This window comes from Somniosus microcephalus, chromosome 12 (assembly GCF_052327205.1).
Source record: "Somniosus microcephalus isolate GS21.2 chromosome 12, FLI_Smic_1.0, whole genome shotgun sequence".
Classification (NCBI taxonomy): domain Eukaryota; kingdom Metazoa; phylum Chordata; class Chondrichthyes; order Squaliformes; family Somniosidae; genus Somniosus; species Somniosus microcephalus.
Window position 1 is genome coordinate 190,094,162 of NC_140998.1, and position 16,259 is coordinate 190,110,420.

Here is a 16,259-nt window from a genome sequence, read left to right on the forward strand (position 1 = left end):
GAAAACACTTGGGGCACCTTCCCTCTATGAAAATTACACCCAGTGCCAGTCAGATCTTCCCCCACTCTGTTGTATACAAGGGCTTGTTCTGGGCGACATGTTCGGTTCTTTACTCCAAGAAGGCAGTACTGACCACAATTAATAACAGCATTGCAAAAACTGTCAACAGTATCTCCAGGCTGTGCCGCACCTGATAAGATTGGAGTGGGCAGGAAGGGAATTTTGCACAAGGAGGCTGAATTACCTCCTATAGCTACCTCATTCTTTGCATGAAGTTCAACCTGCATATCCAGTAACAAAAGTCCCTCTAAACTATCAGGCAAATCACACTAGGGGACAGTGTCACTTCTCAAATTTGCCCTTTCAGTTAGGCCATCATCTTGTCCCCACACCCCTTCCCAAACCATGCTGACTCCTAACTTAATTCTGGCTGCACCGTCAATTCTTCGGAGATGGTTATTGTTTGCTGTTCATAAGTTTGAATGTTAGCTGCCGCTTGTCAGCCCAAGCCTGGATGTTGTCCAGGTCCTGCTGCAGGCTGGTATAGGATGCTTCAATATCTTAGACAAGGAGCTGCTATTCCCTGTAATCAGGGGCCATTAGTTTATAATTACTGAAAGTCCTATTCTATTTTATTACAAGATTCCAGAATTATTATCAATAGTTTGGGGATCATATTTGTGATTGTTTTTCCTCAATGAAAAAGAACAATCGGTGCCTGTTTGTGGGCAAACACAGGCCTGCACTCCTGTCCCACCACTCTGACATGCTGCATTGCTCCACCAATCCCCTGGCCTACCAAGGCCCCTGTGTCATCACACCAAAATGCCCAATAAATTATTCCTGCCCTGAGGAAATGGATAGGTTACTTTGCACATACACAGGTAATCATCGTCACAAAGTTCCCTTTCTTCAGTATCAACTTTTCTCTCTCTATTTCTGAAACTGTATCTTCTGCTTTCAGTCTTTTTGGTTGTTTCATTTGCTGACCCCAAGATCTTTCCAGTACAGACAACTATGGAATAAATCAAAAAGATCATGAAGAAAAATTGAACCAATTAATTGTAATATTCTTGCATGTAAGGTTTGTTTCTGGTTACACAGAAGATGCTGTAGACATTTACATAATAATGCAAGACACTGTGTTAATCTGATTTGAATGACTACGGTAGTGGTCACATTATCAACATAGAGCATCTCTTCCTCATTAAAAAAATAATTGTTCAAAATAGTAATACTTTACTGAAATCCTTTATTCCAGGACAAATACCTTTATTGGATTTGCTACAAGATTCATTTTCACAAAGCAAGGTGCTCGTTTCTCTTTTGATCTTTTTAACTGGAGCTGTCTCTTCCATCGCTGAGGCATTGTCCTCAGTGAAGCCCCTGGAAACTTCAGCTTTATCCTCTTCTGATTGGGATGCCATCTGTGATGGGGCTTTTTGGTTCTGAAATGCAGAATGTGACGGTAAAACTGTATCTCACCGCTTCTGAATTAAAGAATAGCTGCCTCAAGACTGCCTGTATTACTAAAGAGATTGTGTACAAGTCAAAGTGTTTGTCTATTTTTCCTCTCCATTAGTTGTTTTCGAATATTTAATAAACAAAGCTACCCAACTACCCGTTGGATAAATACAGTTGCTCCCCAGTGTAGCACTGAGCCACACATATCAGAAAGTTCCCATGTTTGATACCGTACTCCTGTGTTAAGTTTGCTGATCTCAGCAAATGTGGTAAACTTAATAGAATCATAGAATGGTTACAGCACAGAGGTAGGCGATTTGGCCTGTCGAGCCCATGCTGGCTCTCTGCAAGAGCACTTCAGCTAGTCCCACTCCCTGCCCTTTCCCCAGAGCCCTGCACATTTATTTCCATCAGGTACTTATCCAATTCCCTATTGAAAGCCACAATGAATCTGCCTCCACCACCCTTTCAGGCAGTGAATTCCAGATCCTAACCACTCGCTGCGTAAAACAGTTTTCCTCATGTCGCCTTTGGTTCTTTTGCCAATCACCTTAAATCTGTGTCCTCTGAGTCTCGACCCTTCCGCCAATGGGAACAGTTTCTATCTTCTGTGTTTCTATGTTTCTCTCTATCTACTCTGTTTAAACCCCTCATGATTTTGAACTCTTCTATCAAATCTCATCTCAACCATCTCTGGAATGAGAAGAACAACCCCAGCTCCTCCAGTCTATCCACATAACTGAAGTCCTTCATCCCTGGAACCATTCTCTAAGGCTTTCGCATTCTTCCTAAAGTGCGGTGCCCAGAATTGGACTCAATACTCCAGTTGAGGCCGAACCAGTGTTTTATAAAGGTTCATCATAACTTCCTTGCTTTTGTACTCTATGCCTCTATTTATGAAGCCCAGGATCCCTTATGCTTTTTTAACCACGTTCTCAACCTGCCCTGCCACCTTCAACGATTTGTGTACATATACCCCCAGGTCTCTGTTCATGCACCCCCTTTAGAATTGTACCCTTTACATTATATTGCCTCTCCTTGTTCTTCCTTCCAAAATGTATCACTTCGCACTTTTCTGCATTAAATTTCATCTGCCACGTGTCCACCCATTCCACCAGGCTGTCTATCTTCTTGAAGTCTATCACTATCCTCCTTACTGTTCAGTGTACTTCCAAGTTCTGTGTCATCTGCAAATTGTGCCCTGTACACCCAAGTCTAATTACAATTTACCTCAGCACCCTTTTGCAAGGGAGGGAATAAAATTAGCCAGGATTCCCACTAAATACTAACTAATAATCAGTTGTGGAAAGGGTCTCTGCGTGTATACAAAAAAGGGACAGATCTTCTCCAACAATGATGAGTCTAACACATGAAGAACAGCCATTTAGGAAATGCCATCAGGGCTGCACATTAAGTCAGCCTAGACTTAGGAAGCATGAATCAGTGCATTCAGGAAAATGAGAGAGGAGGTTAGATGCATAGTTTTACTACTTCAGCTTTGGTCTTCACAAACCACCCACAATCCCTAAAAGAGAGGTAGCCTCCAAAAATGGGTGGTTGGATTGCGCAGTGGAGTCACGAACCAGGTGGTCAAGAGATAGCCCTTGTCGCCCAGTAGCCACCCACTGGTTTGTCTTGGTGTCTCAAAGACCGAAGGAGTAGCGGACTGGCGCAGAATAAAAGCATCATGACTGCTGCCAGGATACTGGGCATTCACCATCATGATATGCTGAGCATGGTCACACACCAACTGCACATTTAGCGAGTGGTAACCTCTGCGGTTGTGGTATAACTCAGCATTATACAGATTAAGTTAATGGCCAAAACTGTGGCAAATGGATTTCAATGTAGGCAAGTGAGAGGTTATCCTCTTTGGACCTAAAAAGGATAGACCAGGATACTTTCTAAATGATGAAAAGCTAAAAACAATGGCGGTCCAAAGAGACTTGGGGGTCCAGGTACAAACATCATTAAAATGTCATGAACAGGTGCAGAAAATAATGAAAAAGGCTAATGGAATGCTGGCCTTTGTATCTAGAGGACTAGAGTACAGGGGGTAGAAGTCATGCTGCAGCGATACAAAACCCTGGTTAGACCACACTTGGAGTACTGTGAGCAGTTCTGGGCACCACATCTTAGGAAGGATATATTGGCCTTGGAAGGAGGACAGCATAGGTTTACCAGAATGATACCCAGACTTCAAGGGGTAAGTTACGAGGAGAGATTACACAAATTAGGGTTGTATTCCCTAGAATTTAGAAGGTTAAGGGGTGATCTGATCAAAGTATTAAGGGGAACAGATAGGGTAGATAGAGAGAAACTATTTCTCCTGGTTGGGGATTCAAGGACTGGGGGCATAGTCTAAAAATCCACTCACCACCACTTTTAAAAATTATTCTTCCTCTCTTTCTTTAAGCGCACACGCACATTCCACAGCCAATTGCAACCAAATAACCTACAGCAGGATTTCGGTACTTGTTTTTGAGCGATTTAAGGACACCCAGTGAATGCCTCCGATTCCTCTCAGCTCAGTGCGACATTATTCACACTCACCTGAACGTCATGGTCGAGATCAGTCTCGTAACTTCAGGGAACACAGGAACAGGAATCGTCCACTGAACATGTTGTTAAGTATGTTAGATAAAACCCTTTAACCCCATTCATGTTTTGCCACCATCACCATTCACCTAATATCCTGACAACCCAAGAATCTATCACCTTTTAAATAACTGAATTAAATCTGCATCAATGGCCTCCTGTGGTAGTGCATTTCACATTCCCATAACATTTTGCTTTAAGAATGTTTTCCTGGATTACCTTTTCAATAGCTTAGTTTTAAATTTATGTCCCTTTCTTACAGATTTCACGATCAGCAAAATTACTTTTAGAAATCATCTATCCTGTCAATTCCCTTTTTAATTATTACACAGGATGTGGTCAGTGCTAACAAGGCCATCTTTAATGTCCATCCCTAGTTGCCTTGAGAAGATGGTGGTGGACCTTCTTTTTAAACACCTCGATCAGATAACTCATGTTTCGGAAGATTTGCTCAGTCTCTGATCAGACCTAAGGTACTAAATGGAACAGTAAAGACAAATCCACAGCAGTACTTTCAGTTAAATTGTAACTACAAGACTAGGATAAACCTGGTAAAAGAGAAGTTCAGAACGAAGGTCACAGCAGGAATTATCAGTACCTGAAATGGTCACCTGGGGAGGGTAGTAGAGGCAAAAAACAAAAATGAATTAATTTAAGCAGTTAGATATTGTGATAAGGGAATCTTAAGTTTCTATTGGAAGGATAAGTTCGATGGGCCAAATGGTCTCACTGCTCAATATTAATGTTAGTGATCCAATCTAAACACTGGGGAACTCAGCCACTCCCTACTGACAGTATTAATGTGATTGGTATCTTTTGGGACTGAGCAGCTGAATCTTCCCCATCTCAAGTTGTAAACAATACATTTCTCCAGCATTTTCTTTCTGGTTTCCATTTGAAATCTGCCCTCATCTCACCTCCGATTTGCTCTTCTCAGACATGGCCTTGCCCTCTGCAGTATCTTCCCTGTCACTCAGAGTTTTGCCCATCCCTTCCTGAGGTTGGCCACCTTATTTACTCAACTTTTCTCTCGGATTTTTGTGCCCTTCTCGATCCCTCAGTCTTTTCAATGGTTTTGCCCCCGGGTCTACTTTTTTCTTCCTTTTTTCTGTCACCTCACGGGGCTAAAATGAAGCCCAATGTGAGTGAAAGGCTTTCCTGTCAGCGGCAGTGTTTAGTTTATGTGGCACTAATATCTGAAGCGGTCTTTTCTTCTGACTTTCCCTCAGACGAACACGACCCGAGTCTCTTTCTCACTAAAAGTAACCCTGCCAGCTCCTGGGTTTTCTTCAGGATATTTTTTCTTCCTTTGCTGGTCAGAAATAATGTTTGACCGGATTATTTTTTGTTCAGCTGCAATCCCTCAGCATTTGCCCTAAAACATGTGAAGTGAGTGAGAATGTGCTTTCCCCGCCCAGTCCTCCTCCTCCTCCTCCTCCTCCCCTTTGAACCAAGATGGCAGCACGGGGACGTCCCACATTCCTTCACCAAGATGGCGGCCGGTTGCCGGAGTAACCCGGGTTTGTAGCTGGGGAGAAATCCTTCAGCAAGGTGGCGGACAGTCGCCCCGCTCACCCGGGGGCGGGGCCGGGGCCGGGCCTGGCGCTGCGACGCAAACACGAGGCCCCGCGGGGTCTTATTCCCGCCCTTTGTCTTTGGGCCTTGGTTCAAAGGGCGCGCGCTCGGCCTCCCTGGGCGCGTGAGGCGGGCTGGCTCGTCACGCTGGCGCTCGCGCCCTGCTCAACCCTCAGCCGCAGCGCTCTGATTGGCCGCAGCGCTGTTCACATGTCGCCCTTCTGTTGGCCCCGCCCCGGGGGAGGTGGGGCTATAAATAGAGGCGGCGTCGCCTGGCAACGGGCAGAAAGCGGGAGGCAGCAGGAGGGGGAGGAAGTGTGTGGCTGGGCGGGCCTTTCACAGGGCGGGCGGGGAAAGCACATTCTCACTCACTCACTCACTTCACACGTTTTAGGGCAAATGCTGAGGGATTGCAGCTAAAAAATAATCCGGTCACAAATTATTTCTCAAGAAAAGGAACAAAAATATTCTGAGGAAAAACCAGGAGCTGGCAAGGTTACTTTTAGTCAGAAAGAGACTCAGGTCGTGTTAGTCTGAGGGAAAGTCAGAAGAAAAGACCGCTTCAGATATTAGTGCCACATAAACTAAACACTGCTGCTGACAGGAAAGCCTTTCACTCACATTGAGCTTCATTTTAGCCCCGTGAGGTGACAGAAAAAAGGAAGAAATAATCGTCCCGGGGGGAAAACCATTGAAAAGACTGAGGGATCGAGAAGGGCACAAAAATCCGAGGGAAAAGTTGAGTAAATAAGGTGGCCAACCTCAGGAAGGGATGGGCAAAACTCAGAGTGACAGGGAAGATAGTGAAGAGGGCAAGGCCATGTCTGAGAAGAGCAAATCGGAGGTGAGATGAGGGGAGATTTCAAATGGAAACCAGAAAGAAAATGCTGGAGAAATGTATTGTTTGCAACTTGAGATGGGGAAGATTCAGCTGCTCAGTCCCAAAAGATACCAATCACATTAATACTGTCAGTAGGGAGTGGCTGAGTTCCCCAGTGTTTAGATTGGATCACTAACATTAGTATTGAGCAGTGAGACCATTTGGCCCATCGAACTTACCCTTCCAGTGGAAACTTAAGATTCCCTTATCACAATATCTAACTGCTTAAATTAATTTATTTTTGTTTTTTGCCTCTACTACCCTCCCCAGGCGACCATTTCAGGTACTGATAATTCCTGCTGTGACCGTCGTTCTGAACTTCTCTCTTACCAGGTTTATCCTAGTCTTGTAGTTACAATTTAACTGAAAGTACTGCTGTGGATTTGTCTTTCCTGTTCCATTTAGTACCTTGGGTCTGATCAGAGACTGAGCAAATCTTCCGAAACACGAGGAGTGATCTGATCGAGGTGTTTCAAAAGAAGGCCCCCACCAGCTCCTCAAGGCAACTAGGGATGGACATTAAAGATGGTCAAGTTAGCATTGACCACATCCTGTGTAATAATTAAAAAGGGAATTGACAGGATAGATGATTTCCAAAAGTAATTTTGCTGATCGTGAAATCTGTAAGAAAGGGACATAAATTTAAAACTAAAACTAAGCTATTGAAAAGTTAATCCAGGAAAACATTCTTAAAGCAAAATGTTATGGGAATGTGAAACGCACTACCACAGGAGGCCATTTATGCAGATTTAATTCAGGTATTTAAAAGGTGATAGATTCTTGGGTTGTCAGGATATTAAGTGAATGGTGATAGTGGCGAAACATGAATGAGGTTAAAGGGTTGGATCTAACATACTTAACAACATGCTCAGTGGACTGTTCCTGTATTCCTTGAAATTACGAGACTGATCTCGACCATGACGTTCAGGTGAGTGTGAATAATGTCGCACTGAGCTGAGAGGAATCTGAGGCATTCACTATGGGTGTCCTTGAACTCACTTAAAAACAGAGGTACCAAAATCCTGCTGTAGGTTATTTGGTTACAATTGGCTGTGGAATGCGCATGTGCGCATAAAGAAAGAGGAAGAATAATTTTAAAAAGTGGTGGTGAGTGGAAGCATTTTTAGCCATTTTGTTTTGCCTCTCCAGGCATTCTCTGGCGCATGTTAACACCACAATTAGTTATAGAAGGTCTTGTGAGGCAACTTCCCTTCAAGACATTTCAACATCATGATGCCATAATAATTACTCTGCTCGTAATAAAGATTGACTGTGCCCTTGGAGCAAATGTCAATGGCCCAGAAATTAGGTTCCCAATGCGTGAGTACGCACGGGGTATTCACGCTTAGACCCAACGACAGTGCCAGTTTCGTGCATGCACTGCGAACGCGCGGGAAACCGGCACTTCCATTCCCCTGAAAGAAGGGGTTGACAGGTGGAACGCGTGTGCTGGAGGGCAGCGCTTACGCATCGAACTTACGTTTTTTTTGCAGGTTTCTCCGGGAGGGTAAGTCTCCAGCGGTTACACTTTTAAAAAGCAGGTGCAAGACCTGCTTTTAACAAGGCAAGTGGTGAATTAATTAAAATTAAAACATTTTTTCTACAGGTTTATTATTTTTAAATACTTTAAAGAAAGGTAAGTTTATTTTTAGCCCCGTTAGAAAATGTAATTAATTTTTTCAAAAATTTAAATTATTGTTTAAAATAGTTATTTCATGTAATTTATAGTTTATTTTAAAAATGTGATTTAAAAAAAAAAAAAATTATTTGAGATTTTAGTGATGTTTTGGGGCTTATAGTATTTATAGGTTTGACAGCTCTTCCTGTCAAACTTATGAATGAAGCATTCCCTGCTACCATTGGCACTCCATGGCCCACGTGATCCCAGGGGACGCATCGAACTAACTTCGCCCCTGGGATATGCAAGCACTGCGCGCTGGCAGTTGGAGGAGGCCTAGGATCAGAATCCCACGCGGGCCCACAGCTCAACGGGCAGCGCGCTAGCTAAGTGCAGGTTGGGGGCTTGCACCCGCGGGAAGCCCCCGACCCGAATTTCTGGGCCATTGTCTTCACTGGACAAAAAAGACGCCAGTGGATTTGTTGTTAATTATGTTTTCAAGAACCAAGCTCAAAGAATGATAGAATTGTACAAAGACTTTGACCCCAGCAGATCTTCCATCAACACAGTGCCCTTAAATAAACAATCACTCTTTTGGTCTCATCCTGAGGAGGTCATATCTGCAAATCTTGACTGTAAATGATTCTCCCCGGTGCCATAGATATTCAAGGCTGGGCCTTTGATTGCCCCCAGAGAGCTCCACATTGTCAAACTGACCAATGTTGAGCCATTGGATCCCAGCAGAAGCTTGTGACTTGGGAACACATCTCGTTCAACTCTCAGGTCCTACTGAGTGGTTTCTTCTACTGAATGGTGAACTCTGCACTGTTGGTGAAGTGCAAGATCCTCACAAGTTTACTTCCTTTCTGTGTCTTGTATTGCCATTTCATGGGCACCTTTTGTCAGTCTGCTCTTTACAACTCCTGAGGGCCATCTGTGCTTTCATGATCTAGAGTCTGCGGGGGATTGAGTGCTCTCATAGTACATTCTGAATGACGGGAGCTGATTTTGGTGGGTGTGGGAGTTATTCTATCAACACCTTTATTTATGAGTGTGCAGCAAGCATTGTTAACCTGGTTCCTACTCTGAACTAATTTCAAACATCTCTGAGGCAGCATTCGCTATGACAATACTGGTGGCCTAGATACCAGCACACAATGGTGTTTTTTAACCTTTATTTAGCTATGCTTGTGTGAAATGCCTGTCTGTCTTGTATAGTCCTTATAAAGCTGTTACTAGCACCTTATCAACAGGTGAACAAGTTCCTGGAATTTCAGATTCTCTATTAATTGAGACATTGTCGAACTAATACAGAGCCCTAATGTTTGTAGCTGCCTTGTATCAGACAGCCCCAAGAACGTTCTTGTCTCCATAACTGCACAGTTACTTAGATACTGATGTACCTTTTGCGTGAAGAGACTCAGATTACACCAGAGCTTCCTTTATGTTCTTGGACTGAAGATGTTCTATTTGTCATTCTAAGTGATTGACTATGACAAAAGTAAACTATCACACCTTGTCCTTCCCGACCTGTCTCCAGCCTTTGACACGGTTGACCATAGCATCCTCCTCCAGCGCCTCTCCACCGTCGTCCAGCTGGGTGGGTCTGCACTCGCCTAGATCCATTCTTATCTATCTAATCATAGCCAGAGAATCACCTGCAATGGCTTTTCTTCCCGCTGCCGCGCCATTACCTCTGGTGGCCGCCCAAGGATCTATCCTTGGCCCCCCTCCTATTTCTCATCTTCAAGCTGCCCCAAGGCAACATCATCTGAAAACACAGCGTCAGTTTCCAAATGTACACTAACAACACCCAGCTCTACCTCACCACCACCTCTTTCGACCCCTCCACAGCCTTTAAATTGTCAGTCCGCTCGTCCAATATCCAGTACTGGATGAGCAGTACCTTCCTCTCACTAAATATGGGGAGGACCGAAGCCATTATCTTCAGTCCACGAAACAAACTCCATTCCCTAGCCACTGACTCCATCCCTCTCCCTGGCAATTGTCTGAGGCTGAATCAGACTGTTCGCAATCTTGGTTTCATATTTGACCCCGAGATGAGCATCTGATCACATATCTGCACCATCACCAAGACCGCCTATTTCCACCTCTGGAAGATCGCCCGACTCGGCCCCTGCCTCAGTTCATCCGCTGCTGAAACCCTCATCCATGCCTTTGTTACCTCTAGACTTGATTATTCAACGTACGCCTGGCCAGCCTTGCACTTTCTACTCTCCTCAAACTTGAGGTCATCCAAAACTCTGCTGCCTGTGTCCTAACTTGCACCAAGTCCCGGTGACCCATCACCCCTGTGTTCGCTGACCTACATTGGCTCCCCGTTAAGCAACGCCAAAAATTCTCATGCTTATTTTCAAATCCCTACATGGCCTCACCCCTCCCTATCTCTGTAATCTCCTCCAGCAATGTGGAAATATGATTTTGCCCTTACTAGTGCATGATGGGATACTTGACATCTAATGTATTTTTGTACTATTGCCTGTGGACTAAAACCGAGTCAGCAGCAACTAACGTAATCTTCTGACCTATTGCAATTAAGTTAATCACAACCTGCCAGAACAATACATTGCAGAACTATTGGGTAACTGCACTGCTAATGACATCTGGCCAAAGAATGAAAACAATTCTGTTAAAGGTCAATCTCGTTTCTCTTTATCTGCATGAATACTGAAATAGCTTTGTACAGAGTTGACTAGCTAACTTTTATACATGATCATATTGAACTTGTGTTCTTCACTGTATAAATATGATAATCAGACATGAGTGAGCAAATCATTTTTTTGGTAACAAGATTCAGACAAAACCTCCTGACAGAATATAATTAACTAACTTTGTCTGAAGACATTTCTGTCCTGCTGACCTTTTGATTGTCCTTGTTTAAACTCTTAATGTGTTTAAGATGATACAATACCATTACATGTGATCGATGGAACGCTTGCTTGTTTGAGTGTATAAATATGCTGCATTCGCTGATGTCCTTTAGAGATGTTGGCCTAGCCTTTGTCCAAGCAGCTCTCTCCTTGTATACACTTGTATGCAAGTAAAATAAAGCTTTGCTTATCTGACGGTACAGTTTGTTTCAGAGTCTTACTCGGAGTCGAGACTTCGACAAGCCCCACAAAATTCCGAAATATCTACACTCCTCTAATTCTGGCCATCCCCAATTTTAATTGCTCCACCGTTGGCGGCTGTGCATTCAGCTACCAAAGCTTTAAGCTCTGGATTTCCCTCCCTAAACCCCTCTGTTTCTCTACCGCTCTTTCCACATTTAAGAAGCTCCTTAAAACCTACCTCTTTGACCAAGCTCTGCCCTCATATCTGTTTATGTGTCTCGGTGTCAAATTTTGATTAAAAATGCTCCTGTGAAGCACCTTGGGATGTTTAACTACATTAAATGAGCTATATAAATACAATTTTGTTGTTGTGATACCTCTTCAGCAGAACTTGTGTTGTCAATGGTCTCTTCATCCGCCTCCATTGGGCCAGCTGGTAGAGGTGGGCTGGGCCTCTGCTCTGGAGTTGAAGATGATTGGAGCATCAAAACCTTCTCTAAAGGTTTCTGCTGTAGCCACTTCCTTCTCAAATATAGCTGGTGACAGATGCTTCCCTTTCGAAGATGACTACTGAAGATTCATCCTGGCATATGAGCTGGTTACTACTCTGTTCCCTCAGAGTCTGGCATGAAAGAAGTGTATCATATCCTTCTCTACTAGGCAGGCTTTTTGGGTGAAATGAACTGATAGTTGGGCTTGTCCAGCTTTATTTTTAGTGTACCATAGTACAAAGATCATATGGACAACAACCACACCATCATGACATTGACGTGTTTTGTAGGGAGGCTGCCCTTTATGTGATTTTCTACCAGCGATTAGTGCCAGCCCACTCTAGTGATGGCAGGATAGTCTTGTAAAGAATGGCAGATCTGACTGGGCAGCTAATCCCACATTTGTAGAACTTTAGTTTGTGGAGATTACAGATTTTGATGCCTAGATGTAACAGGAATCACATTCATTTTATTTTTTCAGATTATAGACAAGTTTAAAGACATTGCCGTTCATTTTTCCAAAGATGAATGGGCAGAGCTGAGTGAATGGGAAAAGATTCGTTATAAGAATGTGAAGCGGAACTATGAAGCCATGCTTGCAATAGGTTTGTACAGAATCCATTTTTAAAATTCCTTTCTACATTTCTCCCTTCCTCTCCTGAACACTTTGATACGTACTGGCATACGTTCCTTCCAATATTGCACCCAAGTAGATATTCTCCTCATGTGAGGTCAGACATTTTGTCTGGGATTTTCCATTTCACCATTGCTTGCACACATTAGGAACACATATCAGGAAATCCTCGGCCTGTGATACTCTGAATATTAATTTAATGGCTGTAAAGTTACTGGCTGATGTTCAGAATTTCCCAATATATGCTCCTTATGAGGGTCAGGAGTGCTGAAGCAAAAAATCCTGTCTGAGAGTTGGTGGACAGCAAAGCTGATCCTGAACCTGCCTTCATCTGACCAGCACACATGTATTTTTCAGCAGAAAAACTGGATAGTGACCAAGGGTGAAACTCCTGACTGATATTTTTACCCCTTCCTAACCTGAAGTGAGGCCACTTTTAACATTTCTGTTGTCACTGTGGCTGAGATGAGCTAACTGCACAGGTCAGGCATCAAACCTGGGTCTTTCTGGTCTTTCTGACCCTGTTCCATTCTTAGACAGTACATTTTACCAAATAAGTTATTTGGAGAGCCTGATAGTATTCAGCTTCTGGGATTCATTCCAATCCTACTAATTCTCCCAGGCAAACACTGAATGTTGCTAAAATGGCGATTGAGTGCCATTCTATGCACCAGTCGTTGCTGTTTTGAACCAGGCGATAGAATACGTACACTTTTTCCTTTAATTTTCCCTTCCCTGAGAGAACAGTTTCCAAACCAACCCTGCAACACAATCTCCATTAACTGATTTCCAATAGATATTGGAGATTTTACACTGCAATCAAAAGCAATGACTTATCTCAATGAGATGATGGTGTTCATAGATAGCACAAAGCCACATTCAGTGGCCCCCGGTTACCCCTTATTAGCATGAGTTTAAACTTTAGAACTAGTTGCTAGACACAGCCTGGCAACATATTTGTGTGGAAATTGCCCTGAATGGAGAATGTGCCCACAACTCAATGCTCCTATTCATATAGGGAGGGATTGCCCTGGTTAAGGTTATGGTTGCATAGTGGTTCTGTTACTGGACTAGTAATCCAGAGGCCTGGACTAATGATCCAGCGACATGAATTCAAATCACACGATGGCAGCTGGAGAATTTAAATTCAATTAATTAAATAAATCTGGAATAAAAAGCTAGTGTCAGTAATGGTGACCATGAAACTACCGGATTGTCATAAAAACCCATCTGGTTCACTAATGTCCTTTAGGGAAGGAAATCTGCCATCCTTACCCGGTCTGGCCTATATGTGACTGCAGACCTACAACAATGTGGTTGACTCTTAACTGCCCTCTGAAATGACAGCTCACCACCACCTTCTGAAGGGCCATTAGGGATGGGCAAAACATGCGGGCCTTGCCAGCGACGCCCACATCCCGTGAATCAATTAAAAAAGGGTTGCTATATGTAGTGGCATCAGAAGCACATTGATGTTCAATGCATTTACAGTATCGCACAGTGACACTGTCACTGGAGGTAGCAAAAGCAGAGTTATTGTGTGAAACCAGTAGCAGTGGAAAGAAGTGTACTGTTCTGTTTTACTTTATGTAGAAATGAGTGAAACTGGAAGGAAAATAAGGATTGCATTTTTGTTCCCTTTAAAAAAAATTTGACTGGTCTCCATCCAGTGTGGCTTTTCCCCCATTCTTTGTGCTAAACCATTACATTATTATCATTAAATACTAAACCATGAATAAAATCAATAAATATTGGAATAAGGGAGGTGAACTCTGCATCTCAGATGCTATCACTGCCCTGCCTTTCCCTTGGTCCTGTGAGTGACCATCAGCTGTCACAAATGTAAAGCTCCTTCCTTCGGACTCTCCAATGGGTGCAACAGGGATCAGTGACATACTACTAAAGAAGAACTGTGAAAAGATGACTCTTCGAGGTCCAGGGTCTGAGTGCTGTGCTCCCAGCACCCCAGCATAACATAAAAGCTCCTTTTCATCTGATGAGTCCGAGTTGGATTTAAATCCAGATGCCATCAATGAAAGGAAAGCCTCTGTACTGCTCTTACCTGATATTATTCTAAAGTGGTTAGATTCAACAGATGCCTTACATCAGTAAGTTAAATACAGGCAATTACCAACTGTAGATGATTGGAATATTTTAATTTTCACAGGATTGAATGTACCAAAGCCAGCATTCATGTCAAGACGTAGCAGGGGGTGCCAACCCCGTGTGTATGAATCGAGTGACTCGGATGAGGATTGGACGCCTAAACCTCTTGTGAAAAACCCACCACGTAAATTGAATGTGTTTTCTTCATTAAAATATTAAGTGTTTCTTTTTTTAAACCTGATTGCAACCAGTTTGGCCAGGAGCTCGTACAAATTTGTTGTCAGGAGGCAGTTACTTTTAGGTTTTGCCTAACTGGAAAGATAAGTAAATTGACTTATATTTTTCCTGGCTGAAATATATACTTAATGCAAGTTTTCTTTTTCTAATTTTTATCTGCATAATGTGTTGATTCTTCTTTGGGCTGGAATACACTCGATATTTTTAGAATCATCATGCTGTTAACTTAACTAAACTAAATTCGATTATCCAAATCACTGACATTACTTTTTTTTAAAGAGGTGAGAATCTTTAAGCCTCCCTTTAAGAATGAAGATACCAAGAAGACTAAGAAAGAGAGCACCAGAAAGGTAATTCAGTGTGAACAGAAATTCTTATCAGACTAATGTGTCAAGGTGGAAACAAACTGCTAGAAAGTCACAGCAGGCCTGTCAGCATCTGAAAGATATATTGATACAGGGTCCTCCTCAAACATTAACCAGTCTTTCTCCTTCAGACACGAATTTACCTGCTACACACTTCCAGCATTTTCTGTCTTTATCTCTCATTTCCAGCAATTAATTTTCTTTATAATTCTGTTGGATGAGTGCCCAATCTGTGGCCGATGACCTTGGCAACTTGACTCTATTGGTAATTATATTTCTTACTTTCTTTCTTTTCCTATTTGAATTTCATGACTTGGAGATTTGGAAATGAACTATCCTTAACACTGTTTGTGGATAAATCCTCCATCAGCATCTCAAAATATGTGAACAGCAGCAGCTTGAAATATTGGCAAATTAATTGGAACTTGGATTAAACTTTATGGGGGAGAAATTCAGTTGTTAGCGCCAGCCGCTAGCGCCTTAAGAGGGCGATAAGTGGGGCGCGAAACGGCTAGCGCCTGGGCGCGGTGTGACCTGTGCCTCTCGCGAAATTGAGCGGACATTTAGCAGCGGCGCAAAACCGCAACGCCCGCTCAGCTGCGCGCGCAGATCCTGACGTCATTTCATGGTGCAACGCCCTTGGTGCGCCCCGAACCGGAACTTCAGTGGCGCCCCCTTCTTTCCGCCTGGCGCTCCCAGCGATTGGTTGACTGGAACGGTTCCCAGTTGCTGTGGGGCTGGGGGGGTTGCTATTTAAAGGGAGCTCTTCCTGGCTTCTTAGTGGTAGCCATTTTTGGACCACTCCTTCTGTGTGACAGAGAGAGAGATTTGCAGAGAGACAAAGGGAGAGAGCTTTCTGCATTGACTCAGCGCTCGCACAGGTACTTCTGGCTTCAGCCCAGAACTTTGCAGTTGGATTGATTTTTCAGTGCCACAGCCTTGAGTGGCCACATATTATGGGGGCTGCAATGGGTGGAAACATTGGGTTTCTCCATTGCATTGAGAGGGCTCAGAGACGCCGAGAGAGAGTGCCAATCATGGCCAGATGGAGGAGGGCCAACAGGCGTCGGCACAGGAGGCCTTACCCTCCCAGGGTATACCGCCAGCAGTTCTCATACCTCAACATGTCTGAGGAGCAGTGTATTCGGAGGCTTCGATTCAGAAGGGAGGTGGTCACTGAACTCCGTCACCTGCTTCAGACAGATCTGCAGCCTCAG

General features: G+C 43.5%; 1 pseudogene; it reads right to left on the reverse strand.

The window, feature by feature from the left end:
• LOC147109791 (histone-lysine N-methyltransferase PRDM9-like) overlaps positions 1–16,259 on the reverse strand; it is a 502,134-nt pseudogene that overhangs the window by 24,593 nt on the left and 461,282 nt on the right.